The following is a 19,909-nucleotide window of genomic DNA, read 5'->3' on the forward strand; positions in this document are numbered from 1 at the left end:
CGTGTATATATTTATTATGTATGTGTATATGTATGTGAATATATTTATATGTGTGTATATATGTATGTATGTATCCATTATTATTTTAAAAACTATAGTGCATGATGGCAAAACCATTCACCTTCAAACTTCACTGGGTTGTGCTGGGGCCAGGGGAACCTGAATGGTGAGACCCTGGGTAAGCATGCAGTTGCCTCTGCAGAGCCCCAAGGTGCTACACCTGAAGCTTAGCTGGCCCTCCTCACTGCGCCTCCAGCCTCAGAATGTCTCCTGTGGTTAGTCTCCACTGGGGGGGGGGCTGTTTTTCTCGGTTGGGTGCTGGGATTGGTACCTCAGTGGGCTGCAGTATAGCCTAGTGACAATCTGTGTTTCCGACCATCCTGTCCCCTTATGCTCATGGGACTGCTGCCAGCGCCACACAGAGGCTGACCTTCCTGGCTGGCCCACCTTACTACATGGTCCTGGGGTTCAGTCACAGCACACAAATCCAGGATGAGGACAGCACTAAGGTCAGAGGTCAGCTAGCCTCCTTGCCACAATGGACACCATCCAAGCCCAGTCACCAGCTCAACTTAGACTCCTGTTCTGACTCAGACAGGAGTGTGGCCGGGGTTGGGGAAGAGGAGCTGCTTTTAGGGCCCCTCAGCATTCCCTCCCTCAAGAACCCTGACACCCTCAGTACCTGAGACACCTTCCTCCTCCTTCTCCCCGCAGCCCACCCTGATCCCAGAAGGTGCATCTCCTTCCCACTGTAACCCCAGCACATGGGAAGAAAACACAGCAAGATGGCCAGGGTTCAAGACCAGAAAAAGCTAATAAATTAGCCCATGTTCCTCTCCTGCTCACGACCCTCGGAAGCTCCTGAGGACGAGATCTCTCCTCACTGTAGCATTCTGGCGAGCCATCTCCACCCACTGCACTTCTCTGTCTAGAAAGTTCTTCCTCCTGTTTCCATGGTTCCTCCTGTTGTATCGGTCTACATGTTAGATGTGTTTTAGTGGTGTTAGCAAACCTGCCACAGCAGGGCAGGAGGTGTCTTCTCGGAACCTGACCCGAAGAGCATCTGCTGGGTTCCACTTCCCCCAGCAACACTCCATTAGTCAAGGCAGACTGGTTAGAGTCGTGATGGAGGTGCAGAGGCAGCCATGGGAGTCATGAGGAGGAGCCTCTGCACTGTGATTGGAGGAAGGGTAAGAGTCAGCAGAGACAGTCCTGAGCGTGGGCCGTGTGGGGAACCGTGAGGGTGAGAGAGAAGGAGGCAGCGTTTCTGGACTGGGCAAGACTGCGAGCTGAGAAGGTGTATCAGCTCCAGGCAAGAATGTGCTGGAAGTGTGCGTGCAGAGCGCCATAGAGTCCGCAGCTTCCGCCAGACTCCGCAGCGCACGGGGAGAAACGTCAGGGAGGTCTGTCTGTCCTCTACCAGACAATGGGCAAAGAGCCACGCTCTGCGAATCTCAGGGCCTCCTGGTGGGGCTGTGGGGTGCTCCTGAGTCCACCCCTGCTGGTCCCCAAGGACGTGAAAGAGCTCTCTGCTTGTTACTCTGGAATTTTCCTCCAGGTTCTGCCAGAGCCTTCAGAAACATATTAAAGGAAAATGTTGCCAGTCTAAGCAGGGTGGTTTTATGACTGTCATACTGAAGAGTGGAAAGCCCTGGTCACACTGTAGATGTAGACCTCCCCGCCAACCACTGGAACCTGACCCACCCTACAAGCCTGGCTCCTGCATCCCATCGAACGTACCCCTAAGTTACCCTGACCGGGAAGCAGCCGATAGAAACGGACAAGTGGGCTGATGCATCTTCGATTGTGTATTCATTCAACAAACACTGGCCCTGCTTCCATTGCTGAAGTATCTTGTGTGCTGTCTGAGTAGGAAGCACGGATCACGGTCTTCCAGCCCAGCACTGGGGAGGTGGAGGTGAGAGGAGCCAGGGTTCAAAGCCATTTCAACCACACAGCAAATATGCAGCCAGCCTGGGCTACATGAGACCCTGTCACTAAAGAAACACACACACACACACACACACACACTCATCTCCATTCAAACTGGCAGCAGGGACTTGTCATCTAAGTTCCGCCCCTCAGTGAAATTCCATCTACAGAACTGCCCAGCAGTGGCTTGGAATGGAAAGGAGCCCAGGGGCACCTTCCTTCTGCAGGATGGCCCCTGACCACCCTGAATGGCAGCCTTGAGCCTCTGTGGGACATGGGGCTTAGAGGCCAAGCCCAAAGCTAGTTCCCAGCACACCAGCTCACCCCCAATAAAGCCACAGCGGCTTTGAAGCCCTGGCTGCTGAGCCCACCACCATGTTCAAAGATGTTTTTAACATCCGCGGCAGGCGGGTGTGGCCCTGGCCGACAACAGGGTGCTTGCTGTGAGTGAGAAGGACCCACAGCCCGCTGCTATTCCTAGGAAGGGGGCGTCTCCAGGGTTCATCCTGGCTGCAGCTCAGCAAGGGCACCTCTGCCAGGACAGGAGGTTCTTGTAGGAAGCCACAGGCAGCTGGGAGGAGGCATGGTTGACTGTGTCCGCTTCTGTGCTCCAGGGCCCTCTTTCGGTGCGGGAGAAAAGTGCTGATTCCCAGACCTGGAAAGTGGGGTTGGAGGATGCCTAGAACTTTCCGTGATGGCCCCGGAAGAGCAAGGGGGAAGCTGGGCATGTAGAGTGGGTTAGATCACCGGAAGGACCAGACAGCACCTCAGTCTACTAGGAATATAACAGGATTGGGAAGGAAAAGAAACCGAGAAAGACAAAAGCAGAGAGGCAGGGGCAGAGAAAACCAAAGGGTGCCGGAGAGCTGGCTGATCTTGAAGAGGACCTGGGCTCAGTTCCCACACCCAATGGTGGCTCACAACCACTCTAACTCCAGTTCCCAGGGGTCCGGTGCCCTCTTCTGCCCTCTGCTGGCACTGCACACACATGGTGTATAGATACACATGCAGGCAAAATGTATATACACTTAAAATTAAAATAAATTAACAGATTCAACGCAATGCCCAGCAAAATTCTTCAAAGACCTCGAAAGAATGGTACTAACTTCATATGGAAAAGCAAAAAACCCAGGATAGCCAAAAGAATCCTGTACAATAAAAGAACTTCTGGAGGCAGCACAATCCCTGACTTCAAACTCTACTACAGAGCTACAGTACTGAAAACAGCCTGGTACTGACATAAGAACAGACAGGAAGACCAGTGGAACCGAATAGAAGACCTGGATATTAATCCACACATCTTCGAACACCTGATTTTTGACAAGGAAGCAAAAAAATATCAAATGGAAAAACAGAAAGCATATTTAACAAGTGGCGCTGGCATAACTGGATATCAACATGTAGAAGAATGAAAATAGATACATATCTATCACCATGCACAAAACTCATGTCCAAATGGATCAAAGACCTCAACATAAATCCACACTGAACCTTATAGAAGAGAAAGTGGGAAGTACACTTGAACACGTTGGCACAGGGAACCACTTCCTAAATACAACCCCAGCAGCACAGACATAAGAGAAACAATTAATAAATGGAACCTCCTGAAACTGAAAAGCAAAGGACACGGTCAACAAGACAAAACGACAGCCTACAGAATGGGAAAAGATCTTCACTAACCCCACATCAGACAGAGGTCTGATCTCCAAAATATACAAAGAACTCAAGAAATTGGACATCAGAAGATCATATAATCCAATAAAAAATGGAGTACAGACCTAAACAGAGAACTCTTAACAGAGGAATCTAAAATGGCTGAAAGACACTTAAGGAACTGTTCAACATCCTTAGTCATCAGAGAAATGCAAATCAAAACAACTCTGAGGCTGGGCAGTGGTGACACAGCCTTTAATCCCAGCACTCGGGAGGCAGGTGGATCTCTGTGAGTTCGAGACCAGCCTGGTCTACAAGAGCTAGTTCCAGGACAGGCTCCAAAGCCACAGAGAAACCCTGTCTCAAAAATCAAAAAAACAAAAACAAAAACAAAAAACAACTCTGAGATTCCATCTTACACCTGTAAGAATGGCCAAGATTGCCGGGCGGTGGTGGCGCACACCTTTAATCCCAGCACACAGGAGGCAGAGACAGGCGGATCTCTGTGAGTTCGAGGCCAGCCTGGTCTACAAGAGCTAGTTCCAGGACAGGCTCCAAAACCACAGAGAAACCCTGTCTCGAAACCCCCCCAAAACAAACAAACAAACAAACAACAACAACAAAAAAAAAAAACCAAGATCTCCTGAGTAAATTGGGAACATGGGGACCTTGTGGGAGGGTTGAAGGGGGAGAGGCAGGGAGGGGAGTGGAGAAAAATGTAGAGCTCAATAAATATCAATAAAAATATTAAAATAAATTAATTTTTAAAATTTAATTTAAAGACTGGGCAGTGGTGGTGACACACGACTTTAATCCCAGCACTCGGGAGCAGGCAGAGTTCTGAGTTCGAGGCCAGCCTGGTTTTCAGAGCAAGTTCCAGGATAGCCAGGGTTTCACAGAGAAACCCTGTCTTGGAAAACAAAAAACAAGCAAAGTTAATAAAAAAGGAAGAAACAGAGAGACGAGACAGAGTGAGATTCCAAGATGGAGGCACAAGACCTCGTCCTCAGCCTGGTCGGCAAGGCCGAATACTGATTGAAGTGTCGAAAGGAAGCTACTCACTACGACACATGCCCGGGTGCTCCCCACGGCCCCCCACGTGTCCTCCCGCCCCCTCCTCAGCACACTGCACGCTGTGGGCTGTCAGGGCCACTTGAACCCACGCCATTTTCAGAGCAGTCACACTGCCAGCAGACGGAGCATGGCTATCAGGGATGCTCACTTGCCCGGTCATTACAGTTCCACGCCAGAATCGGAGCCGAGCTCACTGCCACCTCCTTCTTGCTTTCTCTCATCACGTCCTTTTTTGGGGGGTGGGGAGGATATGGCATCATATCCTTCCACACGTGGACCCTGGTGATCAGGCTCAGATATCTGGGCTTGGCAGCAAGCACCTTTGTTGCTGAGCCCTTTTGCTGGCCCCTTCTCTGTTTTCAGTGCTGCATAGGCTCCAGTGTGAAGCCCACGCTGCTCTGAAATTTGAGATGTCTTGGCTCTGCCTCCTGGTGGCTGGGATTACAAGTGTGTGCCACCATGCCTGGCCACTGTAAGTGGACTAGTGTGTCCATGAAAGTGTGCATGTGTGTGGTACTGGGCACTAAGCACCATGTCTGGTACCCACTAGTCCAGGGCTACTTCCTGTTCACTAGGGTGTTAAAACTTTTTAAATCATCATAATATGTATAATAAATAGAACACATACACACACATATATCATTTCCAGGCTAGCCCCTTCAGCTATGGTTCAGTGCACTGGCATACACACATACACACACACCCTGATTGATCACATTTTCATACGTACACAAGAAGCAAAGAGAACAGGAGTCGGAGCCTACAGACCTTCACATCCCTCTGGGACACACTTCCTTCAACAAGGCTCCACCTCCAAAAAGTTCCCTGACTTCAGCAGGGTGTGGTGGCACACACCTTTAGTCCCAGCACTCAAGAGGCAGAGGCAGGTAGAACTCTAAGTTCAATGCCAGCCTGGTCTACAGAGCAAGTTCCAGGATAGCCAGGGCTACACAGAGAAACCTTGTCTCAAGAAAAGGAAGGAAGGAAGGAAGGAAGGAAGGAAGGAAGGAAGGAAGGAAGGAAGGAAGGAAGGAAGGAAGGAAGGAAGGAAACAAAAAAAAGTTCCATAACCTCCCCAAATGGGGACCAGCTATTCAGAGACACACATCCATGGGGGATGGACCTCATTCAAAGACCCATCCGTTCCTTCTGCAGTGCTTCAGTTAGTTCAGGCCCTGTGAGCTAGAAGAGGCTGGCATGAGGAGGAAATGCACAGACTATGCCACATAGGGAGAGAAAATGAACACCCTCATAAGAAGCTGGCTGTGGTGGCACATGCCTGTACCCTTGTTGCTGGAGATGGAGACGGGAGGCGCTCACTGACTGGCTGCCCAAGCACTCTAGGTAAATTGGTGGGCTTCGTTTCCCAGAGAGACAAACTCAAAAACCAAGGTGGGGCTGATGAGAGGGCTCCGAGCACTTCCCAGCATGGTGTTGAGCAGGTAGATCATTGCTGCAGGTAACTCCAGCTCCTGGGCTCTGATGCCCTCTTCTGGACTCTGAGGGCTCTGCACTCATGTGCACAAACCCACACACAGTCTTTAAGAGGAACAGGCTTGATTCCTGAAGTGGAGTCCTGGCTCCCACATGAATGCACGCACATATACCAAAGTAACTAAGTGTAACACAGTGACTTACAGCGCTCTGGAGAGCCTGCCTCCAGCTCATTGCAGAGGCTGGCGAGGTGGGAAGTGGCTGGGAGAGCTGTGAAGGCATGAGGACCTGGGTTCAAATCCCTACCACACATGTTAAAACAAACAAGCAAACAAACAAATAAAAAAGCCAGGGCAGGGCTGGAGAGATGGCTCAGTGGTTAAGAGCATCGCCTGCTCTTCCAAAGGTCCTGAGTTCAATTCCCAGCAACCACATGGTGGCTCACAACCATTTGTAATGAGGTCTGGTGCCCTCTTCTGGCCTGTAGACATACACACAGATAGAATATTGTATACATAATAAATAAATAAATATTTTTTAAAAAAAGCCAGGGCAGGGGCATGGTGGTGTACACCTTTAATCCTAGCATGTGGCGGGGGTGGGGGGCAGTGGCCGGTGGACTTTTGTGTTTGGGGCAAGCCTGGTCTACACAGCAGGTTGCAGCTACACAGTGCAATTATTTCTTTCTGCCTCCAAATAGATGACGTTAAAGCTGGACATGGTCACACACACACACCTGCAGCTTCAGTGCTTCAGGGAGCAGGGGCGACAGAAGGACCGAGCAGGACACCGATGCCCTCTGCTGCAGGCTGACCTGGCACTCACCCTTGGTGAGTGAACATCGGGTCGCTGATCCTAGGCACAGCTCCCACCCCTGCCACCATGGCCACCGCACTCATGGGCACCTTGAGCAATGATGAGGATGGCCAGGAAAGAAGGGGACTCCCAGAGAACGAGCGCATTCCCCACTGAAATAAGAAAGTGCTGTGCTGGACCAGAGCGACGGCTCAGCAGGTGACAGCATGTGCTGGCAAGCCTGACACCTTAGTTTGACCACTGGGAGCTGCATGGTGGAGGGAGAGAATGGACTCCTGCAAGTGGTCTCTGCCCTCCACAATGAACTGTGCCAATTGCTCCTTACCCCAACAAAAAAATAAGTGTTATTTTAAAAACGCCCGTGGTGTCCATCTATGTGGGACAGAAGTGTCTTAGAGCCTGACTTCTTGGAGCTCTGTCCACACAGCTCCCTCCTCCCCCGTTTCCTTTGACCAATTCCCCAGTCCTGTTCCTTCCAATTTCCTGGTCCTCCATCCAAAGCCACAGGCATGGTCCATGAATCAGTGTGGAATTACAGACCTGGCTTGGGCTCTCTCCAGAATGAGGACCAGGTGTGTGGGCAGTTCCGGCCAGCCAAGAGGATAAGCCTCCAAAAGTGGTCTCCAGGGATGTCCTGGAGCAGGGCTTCGACTCCACTGCTGTCTGCTGGCGGGGCACAGGGAGGGTTGCATTGCTGCAGAACCATCTAGAAAATAGGTCAAATCTTTTCCTTTGTGCAGACCATGGGACTCCCGTGGTGCCATTGGAACCACCTGTGATGACTGAGACAACACAGCAGCCGTGCAGGCCTTGGGCGTTTCAATCATTCCTTGTGTTGTTTTTGGTTTTGTTTTGTTTTTGAGACAGACAACCCTAACTGGCTTGGAGCTTGCTCTGTAGACCAGGCTGGCCTCAGATTCACAGAGATCCGCCTGCCTCTGCCTCCTGAGTGATGATGAGATGGAAGGTGTGTGCCTTCACCTATAATAGAGACTCTTCTCTGTCTTTGTAGTCCTACTGGACTGGTTTTTCTCTGTTTATAAGATAACACTCAGAGGGATAATATTGTAATTGTTTGGCCAATGGCTTAGGCATATTACTGACTAACTCACTTGTAAATTAGCCCATTTCTACCAATCTGTGTATTGACACATGATATGGCTTACCTGTGATACCCTGGCATGGGACTCCTTCTGCGGCTACATGGCATCTCCCGACTCCACCTTCTTTCTCTCTGTATCTCTGTTTGGATTTCCCGCTTGGCTCTAGTCTGCCTGGCCACTGACTGAAAGAGCTTTATTCATCAGGCAATGAGAGACACGATATGAAGGACATCCTACATGAACCACCCTTGACTTTACTGATTTCTTTTAGAGGCAGGATCTTCCTATGTATCCCAGGCTGAACTGGAACTCATAATCCTTCTGCCTCTGCCTCCCAAATGTTGGGATTAAAAGTGCATACCATCAGTTTATTTAAGATTTTTAATTCTCTCTCTCTCTCTCTCTCTCTCTCTCTCTCTCTCTCTCTCTCTCTCTGTGTGTGTGTGTGTGTGTGTGTGTGTGTACAAGCAGCACTGAAAGCCAGAAAAGGCCATCAGATTCCCCGAATCTGGAGTCTCAGGAGGCCAAGGTGCCACTGTGGGTTCTGGGAACAGAAGTTGTATCTTCAGTATAAGAGTAACAGCCCTCTTAACCACAGAGCCATCTCTCAAACTCCTGTTTCAATTATTTGTTTATTCAAATACAGTCTCATTATGTAGAGCAGGCTAGCCTGGAACTCAGTTACTGCCTCTATCTTCAGCGTTCTGCAATTAAAGGACTCAGTCTTCTGTTTTGATTGTTTTAAAAAAATCTGTTAGACAGCTGGGCGGTGGAGGTGCACGCCTTTAATCCCAGCACTCGGGAGGCAGAGGCAGGCGGATCTCTGTGAGTTCGAGGCCAGCCTGGTCTACAAGAGCTAGTTCCAGGATAGGAACCAAAAAGCTACGGAGAAACCCTGTCTCGAAAATCAAAAAAAAAAAAAATCTGTTAGATGTATTTCATCTTACATGTATGGGTGTTTTCCCTGCTTGTTTGTCTGTGCATCATGGAGACCAAAAGAGAGCATCAGACCCTTTGGGACTGGAGGTGCAGGGACCATGTGGGTGCTGGGAAACAAACTCATATCTCTGGAAGAGCAGCCAGTGCTCTTATCCTGTAGGCTGTCTCTCCAGCTCCTATTTTGATTGGAAATCTTGACCTTGTTTCTCCGTCTCCTGAGTGCTGGGATGAGAGGTGTCCGTGAAGCTGGGGCTACAATATAGGGTACTTCCTACTCAGCTACAAGCACTCCACTCCGTCTGAGCTACAAGCTGAGCCCCACTTCCAGCCCTCAAGTCACTTCGTCTTTATCTTTCCTGTCTTGGGGAAGTCTAAGGCCCGTTCACGTGGGTTCATCTTCCCCAGTGCTGGTCCTCCGTGTACACCAAGGCCTGAAGTAACAGTCTATGGATCAGTGTGTAATTATAGGTCTGGCACTCCTCCTTCCTAATAAAGTGGCCAGACATCCATGGTGGTGCACGCCTTTAATCCTAGCACTCAGGAAGCAGAGGCAGGCTGATCCCTGTGAGTTCAAGGAGTTCCAGGTGAGTCAGGGCTACACAGAGAAACCCTGTCTCCCTTGTGTGTATATATGGGCACACAACTGTGTGTGTGTGTATGGGCACACACCTGTGTCTCTGTGTATGGGCACAAGCTTGTGTGTGTGTATGAGTACACACCTGTGTGTGTGTATGGGCACACACCTGTGTCTGTGTATGGTCACAAGCTTGTGTGTGTGTATGGATGCTGTAGAAACTCCTTCAGCCTATGGCCTTTAAGATACCAGCCCACTTGGGTATTGCCTCTTTACAATAAATGCCAACGTAAAATGGTCTCTCTCTCTCTCTCTCTCTCTCTCTCTCTCTCTCTCTCTCTCGGCTTCTGGATTCAGTTCTGATTCCCCGTTCGTGCAGAGGACTGTGATCTGTGAGTCTACCCCTAGATAAATAATCCTTTATTTTACTAAATTCTGAGCTAGTGTGGAATTATTTTATAAATTCCATCTTCATATGGCTCCCACAGTAATTCCAAATCCACACCTATGGAGATAGACCAAAAAAGAATAAAAGGTCCATGACCCAGAAGATCTCCCACCCCCGCCTGCCTGGCTTCATTTCACCTACTAAGCAGCTCTTTGCCAAACCTTGACACAGCAGAGCTACCATGCAGCAACTTGGCAATTTTCAACATTCCCCTCCCCCGCCTGCTAATTTCCCTGTGGTGCAGCAGCTTCCACAGCTTCTTGTTTGTGCTCCCTGCTCGCGAGCTCTGGGCTCCTTGTTTCATGTACAGAAAGCAAAGCATATTTGTCAACATTTAACCAGGCACCGATGTATGGAACAAAACAGCACCAACGTCCTGCACAGCCACTGGTCACATCTCCCCACCATGTGGCTGCAACCACGACACCTGCTGGTCAATAAAGATTATTTCACCTATAACAATTTACTGAGATCTAATGGTGATAAGTAAATTAATAAATTTGAAAGTTGTATGATTGCTGACAATATATCCATTCAGGAATTTAATAACCTTTTTGCTTATACTATGGATGGTATTCTGCAAGGCTTATGTGATTTTCCTTATACATCCATTCATTTGATTTTGCTTTTCATATTATATCCCTAAGAAAATGGTTTGGTAACAGAGTCAAGAGTGAGGCACTTGGGCTGGAGAGATGGCTCAGTGGTTAAGAGTACTGACTGTTCTTCTAGAGGACCCGGGTTCAGTTCCCAGCACCCACATGGCAGCTCACAGCTGTAATTCCAGTTCCAGGGATCTGACATCTTCATGTAGACACACATGCAGGCTAAACACCAATGCACATAAAATAAAAATAAATAAAAATTTAAAAAGAATGAGGCACTTTTAGAAATGCCACAGTCTTTGCAGACTAATAATGAGCAGCTAGCTGAGAAATTAATCCTACTGAAAAGGTTAACATTAACTTGACAGACAAAATCCAGTCATTGTTGAAGGGTGTTGAGACATCTTCTGAAATAATTCGTCCTGTTGAATTTAACAATCAGACTCTATTTAAAAGTTATGACAGGTTAACAGATAGGGAATCTCTCCAGGAGGGCAGTATGCATGCCAATAAATTATGTCCAAGGATGAGACAAATTTCATACCTTGGAATCATATGTGCACAATGAGGACCTGAAGCTAAATGAATCAATGAGGGCCCTAGAACAGAACACTGGACAGGAGATTCAGAGTTTACAAAAGGTAGTGGTAAAAATATTTGAAAAGATTGAGGAAATTATCAAAACAGATGAGCAGGGAGAAAAGGTACAAGGACAGGATTTAGCCTCGTCAGTGCATGCCAGAGTCTGAGATGATCTACCCTGAGTGTTAGCTGCCTATCTTGTGAGATCATCTGAGAAGTCATCTGGCACAAAACACCCTAAGGGAGTCAAAGAATGTACATGTGAACCACAGGAATGGGCGATCTAAAGGAAATTAAGCGAACAATAGTATCTGTGGCCTACATTCATCATTTATTTGGGAAGTAGTGAAAATGTGGGCATCAAGCAATAAGGCCACCCCACACATTGGCTTCAATTAATCTCAGCAGTCCTAGAATATGGAACCCAGATGCTATGGAAATGCTATTGGCAAGAAGAGGCAAAAAATTTAAAACAACAGGGAAAAGCAAGAGGATTTGAGACTTTCCAAAATCAAATTCTTGGTGAAAGCCATTACTCTGATCCTCAGGGCCATGCTCTCTACAAAGAACGCACCTCATCCCTAGACTGCACAGCAGCTTTAAGTGTTTGGGATTAGATTCAGGAACTAAGAAAGAGAATTGGATCATATACCAGGGTGAAACAGGGCCAAAGATTACAAAGATTAACTAAGGCTGTACAAATAGGAGTAACAGACCCAGAATAATAGACATGTACTTATTGAACCTATGGATTTTGAAAATGCCAACTTAGAATGCAAAAAGATACTTGGACCTTTAAAGGTTTTATCAGCACCAATGGATTAATGGATCCTACATACAATGAATGTTGAGACATTTGACTATAGTAGTGAGGCTTGGGTAGGAGAAGTGATTTCCAACGGTATGAGGAGCCATCAAAATGCCAAATGTTTTAATTGTGGTGGAAGAGGAAAGGGATTGTAGACAAGGAATTCCTAGGAATAATGTCTCCTCTGGGAATGGCTCAGCCTTCTGGAATATGTAGGATGTATGGCAAAGGTCAATATTGGACCAATAAATGTAGATAGACAAAAGATAGACAAGGCAATCTGATACCATTGGGAAAGCCCTTGGAGTCCTCTTGCAGGCTCCCATGTCAAACGTGGTCCAGCCATTCCCAGTCACTGTGGAAGACATATCTCACCAGAAGAATTTTTAAAAAATTCAGTGGCTACTGTAAAAAACCACACTGTTCTGAATGATAAAATAGACCTGGAGGATGAGTCAAAAACTCCAGTAGGAAATAGGAAGCATATATTTTGGAAGATTTCTATAAATGATCAAATACCAAAGCTAAGAGTTCATATAAATACATTGTCATTGAGAGATTACTGGACACCAGTGTGGATGTGAGTATCATGACTCCTGAATCTTAGCATCCAAATTGACCTCTTCAAGAGACAGATGCTCAATTCCTAGGTTTTGGAACCCTATCTCAAGTGAAACAAAGCATGAGATGGGTTGAATGCATAGGGTCAGAAGGACAGAGAAGAAGGCAGAGGCCATATGTAGCTAACATTGCAGTGAATTTATGGGGTCATGTCATGACCTGTTGCAACAATGGAATACCCAGATTATCATTCCTGCAGTCCCCAAAACTCATGTTTCTGGGAATAATTTTTTTTTTTTGTTTTTGTTTTTCGAGACAGGGTTTCTCTGTGGTTTTGGAGCCTGTCCTGGCACTAGCTCTTGTAGACCAGGCTGGTCTCGAACTCACAGAGATCCGCCTGCCTCTGCCTCCCGAGTGCTGGGATAAAAGGCGTGCGCCACCACCGCCCGGTTTGGGAATAATATTATAAGGTATTTTAAACTAAGGTCACCAGCCATCCAGGCTGTACAAGAACACAAAGCAACCATCAAACCATCAGAGGTACTAACGGCCTTTAAAATGGTTAACTGAGTAAAACCAATATGGGTTAAACAATGGCCTTTAACAGAAGACAAACTGCAGGCTGTAGAACAGCTGGTACAGGAACTGCTGATGCTCACCATATTGAAGAATCAATCAGCCCTTGAAATTCTCCTGTATTTGTTGTTAAAAAGAAATCTGGTAAGTGGAGAATGGTGACAGATCTAAGAGCTGTCAATAAGGTTATCCAACCTATGGGCCCTCTACAATCTGCAATTCCTCTGCCTTCTCTATTACCAAAAGGATGGCCTCTCATAGTTATTGATTTAAAAGATTGTTTCTTCACCATACCATTACAAGAAAAGGAAAAAAAAGTTTGCCCTTACAGTGCCTACTTATAATAACTCTCAGCCTACTAGGAAATACCAGTGGACCATCCTTCCCCAGGGAACGCTCAATAGCCCCACCCTGTGCCAATACTTTGTAAGTCAACCATTGGAGATAATACATAAGCAATTTCCTAAATCTATAATTTACCATTACATGGATGACTTTTTGCTATCTTATTCAAATGCAGATACTTTAGAAAGAATGTTTGAAGAAGGAAACTTTTTCCTAAATGGGGATTACAAATTGCTCCTGAAAAAATACAGAGAGGAGATTCAGTCAACTACTTAGGATACAAAATAGGTTTACAGAAAATTAGAACACAAAAGGCACAAATTAGGAGAGACTGTTTGTGGACCCTGAATGACTTTTAAAGACTGTTAGGAGACATTTCCAGTCTACAACTGGGTGTTGGGGTAACACCTGATCTAATAATTCATTTAAACAAAACCTTAAATGGTGACAAAGACTTAAATAGTCCCAGGAATTTAAGAGCTGAAGCTGAAAAAGAATTAACTGTGGCTAAAGAGAAATTACAGGAGGCACGTGTGGATCAGCGAATCCAAATCTTAATTGTATTCTAGCCATATTGCCTTACATAATTTCCCCTACAGGAATTTTAATACAGAGGAAATATATTATCTTAGAATGGATATTTTTCTGTCCAAAAGGCAGAATTATATGCTATTCTCATAGTACTAAGAGATTTTAAAGAACTTCTCAATATAGTTACTGATTCGTAATATGCAGAAAGAGTTGTCTTGCATATTGAAACCACTGAATTTATACAAGATGATACAGAATTGACTTCATTGTTCATCCAGGCCCAAAGCATAATCAGAGATAGGATTTGTTCCATATACATAACACACACCAATCGCATGTAAGCCGCCAGGTCCTCTAGCTCAAGGCATGCAGAAATCAACCAATTGCCGGGCGGTGGTGGCGCATGCCTTTAATTCCAGCATGTGGGAGGAAGAGGCAGGCAGTTCTCTGGGAGTTCAAGGCCAGCCTGGTCTATAGAGCTAGTTCCAGGACAGGCTCCAAAGCTACAGAGAAACCCTGTCTTGAAAAACTAAAAAAAGAAAAAAGAAAAAAAAAGAAATCAACCAATTATTGATTGGAAGTGTAATTAAGGCCTCAGAATTTCATAAGGAATCTGTCAATAGCAAAGATTTACAGAGTTTTCTATTACATGGCAACAAGCTAAAGAGATTATAAAGAGATGTTTTACCAGCTCTTTCTATAACCAGATACTGTTACCTGCAGGGAGTAACCCAAAGGGTCCTCAAAGGAATGAAATCTGGCAGATGTATGTGTTCCACTTTATGGAATTTTGAAAATCAAAATATGTACACCACACCATTGACACTTATTCATGCTTTCAGTGGGCAACTGCTTTAAGCTCAGAACAGGCTGATTCAGTAATCACACATCTATTAGAAATTATGACCATCATGGGTATACCTGCACAAATAAAGACAGATAATGGTCTAGCATATGTCTCTAGATTGTAGCAATGAGGAGCGGTGGCGGGCTGTGTCCTGTTGCCCAACTGGCTTACACCCGGGCTGGCAGGCTGCTTGTCATCCCGGCAACCCAGCTAGCTTATGCCTGAAATAATCACATGGAGATCTGTATTAATTAAATTGCTGCCTGGCCCATTGTCTCCAGCCCCTTATTGGCTAATTCTCACATATTAATTTAATCTAGCTCCATTAATGTGTATCGCCACTTGACTGTGGCTTACCAGCATGAGTCTAACCAGCGTCCATCTCAGAGAGGAGATCCATGGCTTCTGCCACACTGCCTTCTTCCTCCCAGAATTCTGTTCTGTATTCTCCACCCATCTAAGGGCTACCCTATCAAAGGCCAAGGCAGTTTTCTTTATTCAGTCAATGAAAGCAACACATAGAAAGAAGACCCTCCTACACCACTGGGTGAGCATCTGGTTGCTCTCATACCAGCTGTTCCAAAGTCTGCAGTTTATCTTCAGCAAGAGCACTGTTTCATCCATATTGGCTTCTCGGTTAACCTGTTTTTTTTTTAAGTGAACAGTTAACTGTATCGAACCTATTATTTATTTATTTATGGTATTTTGAGACAGGGTTTCTCTGTAGCTTTGGTGCCTATCTTGGAACTAGCTCTTGTAGACCACATTGGCCTCAAACTCGCAAAAATCTGCCTGCTTCTGTCTCCCGAGTACTGGGATTAAAGGCATGAGCCACCACTGCCCGGCTCAGTTAACCATTTTAAAGGTAGGGCTGTTGGTACTACTAAAGGTTTGCTAGTGGGTTTTATATGCCAAATCGGCTGTTTCCTTCTCCAGAGTGCTGAATCTCCCTTTAAATAAATTACTATCAGTCTGTACCATTTCAGTTGACCGAGTTTTGTTAGTTAAATTGGTCCTAACCTTCAGATTTCCAACCTCTTTCCTGAGAAGTGTGGCTTCAGTCTGAAAAGACTGTACCATTTCTAAGAATGCCACATTCTTAGCCCTATTGTCAAACCATATTTTTACAAATAAATATTGAGTACAAGACTAATCCCCAGAAACAAAAATAGTGATGTAGAAGGGCATCATATAAGTCTTGTAAACACTTGCACATGGTGTAAGTAAAGAGAAGAGGCTACTGAAACCCTGGACGGTTATATTGTCTGACATGTTGTCCTTTTAAGTTAGCAATTTATGATCTATAATTAGGATATTAAATCTTACCTGTGTTTCAATTAGGTGGATTAGGTGCAATGACTGTAACCTGCCAGTAGGTGTCGCGGGCCACCCACAAAACTAACCCAGCAGGGTGTAGCGGTGCATGTGAATTCACCTGTGGCTGGTGAGAAATCTGAGTTTAGATAAATGGCAGACTGTGTGTCTGCGGGTGTCTCCAGAGCAGTGGAATAGGCGAGTGCAAGCAAAACGTTAGAAAGAAGCAGAACAGCCCGCATCTCACCCAAATGTCTGCGGTGCGCCCTGGCAAGACGCAAACACTAGGATGTGTGGGGACTTGAAGCCAATCCGAGATATGTAAAGAGAAAATATAAACAACTGCGGCTGATCTGTAGCAAGAGAAAGGTCGCTGTTCGAGATTCTTTTTTTTTTTTTTTTTTTTTTTATTTTGTTTTATAAAATAGGATTTATCAAAGATTTTGGTTCCTGTCCTGGAACTAGCTCTTGTAGACCAGGCTGGCCTTGAACTCACAGAGATCCACCTGCCTCTGCCTCCTGAGTGCTGGGATTAAAGGCGTGCACCACCACCGCCCTGCCGCTGTTTGAGATTCTATACTGAACTGCTTGCTCCAGGCACAGGCCAAGGCCTGCTGAGGGAGGGCTTGGGCCTAGCTGGGCACACTCTGAGCTGGCGGCGGGCAGCAGGGCCAAGGGATTCTAAAACCAAAAGTTGAGCATCAATTGATGCTGTAAAACAATCCTACACCAGTTCAGAATTAGGATAATAAAGGGGTTATTTATTTAAGGGGAAAACTTACAGATCACCACCCTAGGTGGGTGTTGGGAACTGAACCCGTATCCTCTGGAAGAGCATCCAGTGCTCTTAACCACTGAGCCATCACTTCAGCCCCTGACTTTTTTCCTTTTTTTTTTTTTTTTTTCCGAGACAGGGTTTTCCTGTGTAACAGTCCTAACTGTCCTAGAACTAGCTCTTGTAACCAGGCTGGTCTCGAACTCACAGAGATCTGCCTGCCTCTGCCTCCTGAGTGCTGGGAATAAAGGCATGTGCCATGACTGCCCGGCCTCAGCCCATGACTTTTACATTAAATTGTATTCTAGAGTATCAACACCCTAGGTCGTTTCACAAAAACATCTGTAGAAAAGAAGACCCTTTTGATTCAGACCAGGCTGGCCTTAGATTCAGAGATCCACCTGCATCTGCCTCCTGACTGCTGGGATTAAAGGCGTGCGCCACCATCGCCTGGCACTCTCCAGCTCCTAATTCCAGTGGTTCTCAACCTTCCTAATGCTGTGACCCTTTTCTACAGTTCCTCATATTGAGGTAATCACCAAGCATAAAACTATTTTGTTACTACTTCATAACTGTGATTTTGCTATGGTTTTATGAATCGCAATGTGAACATCTGAGATGCAGAATGTGTATGTGAGCCCTGTAAAAGGGTCGAGACCCACAGGCTGAGAGCTGCTGTCTTAATTGCATTTTATTTCCCATCACTGAGAATACAGTAGGAAGCACCCACAGTGTGGAAGATGATGGAGTCTCTTGTTGCTGGCCATGCAGCCCCCAAAGTAGAGGGGTGCCCAGTGTGTATGAAGCCCAGGTTTCCTCTCCAACAACGAAAAATCAGCCAACAGGGGCCGGAGAGCAGTGAAGAGCTCTGGCTGCTCTTCCGGGAAACTGGCCTTAGCTCTCGCAGCAGGAGGCTCCATCTTTTGACTTCTCCAGGCACTGCACTCCTGTGCATATACCACACAGGTGCCATTAAAAAGAAAATAAGGCCAGCAGTGGTGGCGAACACCTTTAATCCCAGCACTCAGAAGGCAGAGACAGTTCAATCTCTGTGAGTTCAAGGTCAGCCTGGTCTACAGAGTGAGTTCCAGGACAGCTAGGACTACACTCAGAAACTATCTTGAAAAACCAAAAAAATAATAAAAATAAATCTTAGCTGGGCAGTGGCGATGCTTGCTTTTAATCCCAGCACTTGGGAGGCAGAGGCAGAGGCAGGTGGATCTCTGTGAGTTTGAGGCCAGCCTGGTCTACAAGAGCTAGTTCCGGGAGGGGAACCAAAAGCTACGGAGAAACCCTGTCTCGAAAATAAAAAAATAAAATAAAAAACAAAGAGAGAGAAGAAAAAAATATAAATCTTAAACCCACTAATTAGGTCTTTTCTCTATATATAAATAAATAGGAAATGTTTGTAATCGGGAGTGGTAGCTTGGCTCTATGTCAGGTGTTCTGTGGCTCAGTTCAAATTGATAGAGAAGCCAGACTCTTGGAGCTTAGGTGAGAGGATCTAACAAGACACTTTCCAAAAAAGAACACTAAGGTCTGGATTTGGGTGATTTAATCTCACGTTCTGTTGACTGACCCTGAATGTAAGTGGCTAAGGAGTTGGGGAGAAGGCTCAGTGGTTAAAGAGTCCCCACCAAACCTGAGTTCCAGCCCCCAGGAGAAGCAACTCCTGCAGGCTGTTCTTTGACCCCACACATGAGCTCTGCAGGTGCAAGTGTGCTCACATGCAAATAAATAAATGTATAGCAATCGAAAAAATAAGGCATTGGAGAACCTTTTCCTGAGTAGCAGTTACAAGCACAGCCTTGTCCTGTGGTGGAAGACTGTAGGGACCAAGGCTAATCCTTGGTCTCATCAACATTTACCTATTTATTATTTTTAGCCAAGTTTTCATGTAGCTCAGGCTAGCCTCAAACTTGCTATATAACTTAGGATGGCTTTGAATCCGATTCTCCTTCATCTCCAGAGTCCTGAGATAAAAGGCCCGTGTCACCATGTTCCACATCTTTTTTCTTTCTTTTTCGTTTGTTTTTGAGACAGTTCTGGGTAGCCTGGAACTTGCTATGTAGAGCAGGCTGGCCTCAAAAAGAGTCAGAGAAATCCTTCTACCTCTGCCTCCCTCAGGATTTAAGGAATGTACCATCACACTCAGCCCAGGACTGGTAGATCCCAGAGGTGTCCTGTACCTTTGACTCAGCTCTCTGAGCACAGGGCTTCGTCCACTGAGCGTGGGACACAAGCACAGGGAGGAATGTGGTCCTGAATCTCCATGCTGACTGTGGCTGTAGCATGCACAAAGGCCTGGGTTCTGTGGCAAACATTGCAATCTCCAGTGGTGGCGTACAGGTGTCACCCTGGTACCAGGGACTCTGAGGCAGGAGGATTGACCCGAGTTCCAAATCAGCCTGGGTTACAGTATGAGACCCTCTATCGAGAACAAAACAGGTTGGAGAGACGGCTCGGCTAGAGTGCATACTGCTCCTGCAGAGGTTGAGCTCCCAGCGCTCACAACCATCTGTAGTTCTGAGGGATCTGACGCCTTCTCAGCGAGTCCCAGGCTAGCAAGGTTATGTAGTGAGACCCGGTTTCAAGACAAAAGAAAGGAGAAGTTGTCGTCAAAGGCTTCAGGAGCGCCAGGAGAAGCGGTGACCACCATTGGCAGGGTCCACCGAGGATGGCCACGAGCCGAGTGACAGACGGGGTAAGCAGGGCTCAAGGAGTGCAGGTGCACCGTCCCTGCGCACCAGCCTCCACCCTCACTCAGCCTGAGGAAAGCTTCTGTCCGCACCTTCTCAACACCCAGCCACGACACCAGCGCGCGTGCGCACCAGCGGGCAGCGGTTGGGGCGGGGCCGAGCTCGCGAGCCCTAGTCCTTAAGGCGGTTGAAGTCCCGCCCATTCGCGCAGGCGCACGACGAGTTCCGCCCTCCCGCTCTGCTTCTAGAGCCCGGGCGCAGTTGGCCGCTTTCCGGGAGGAGCTGCGCCGGCG

The sequence above is a fragment of the Alexandromys fortis genome, unplaced genomic scaffold, assembly GCF_014885135.2.
Source record: "Alexandromys fortis isolate MF-2015 unplaced genomic scaffold, M_Fortis_MF-2015_v1.1 scaffold_284, whole genome shotgun sequence".
Classification (NCBI taxonomy): domain Eukaryota; kingdom Metazoa; phylum Chordata; class Mammalia; order Rodentia; family Cricetidae; genus Alexandromys; species Alexandromys fortis.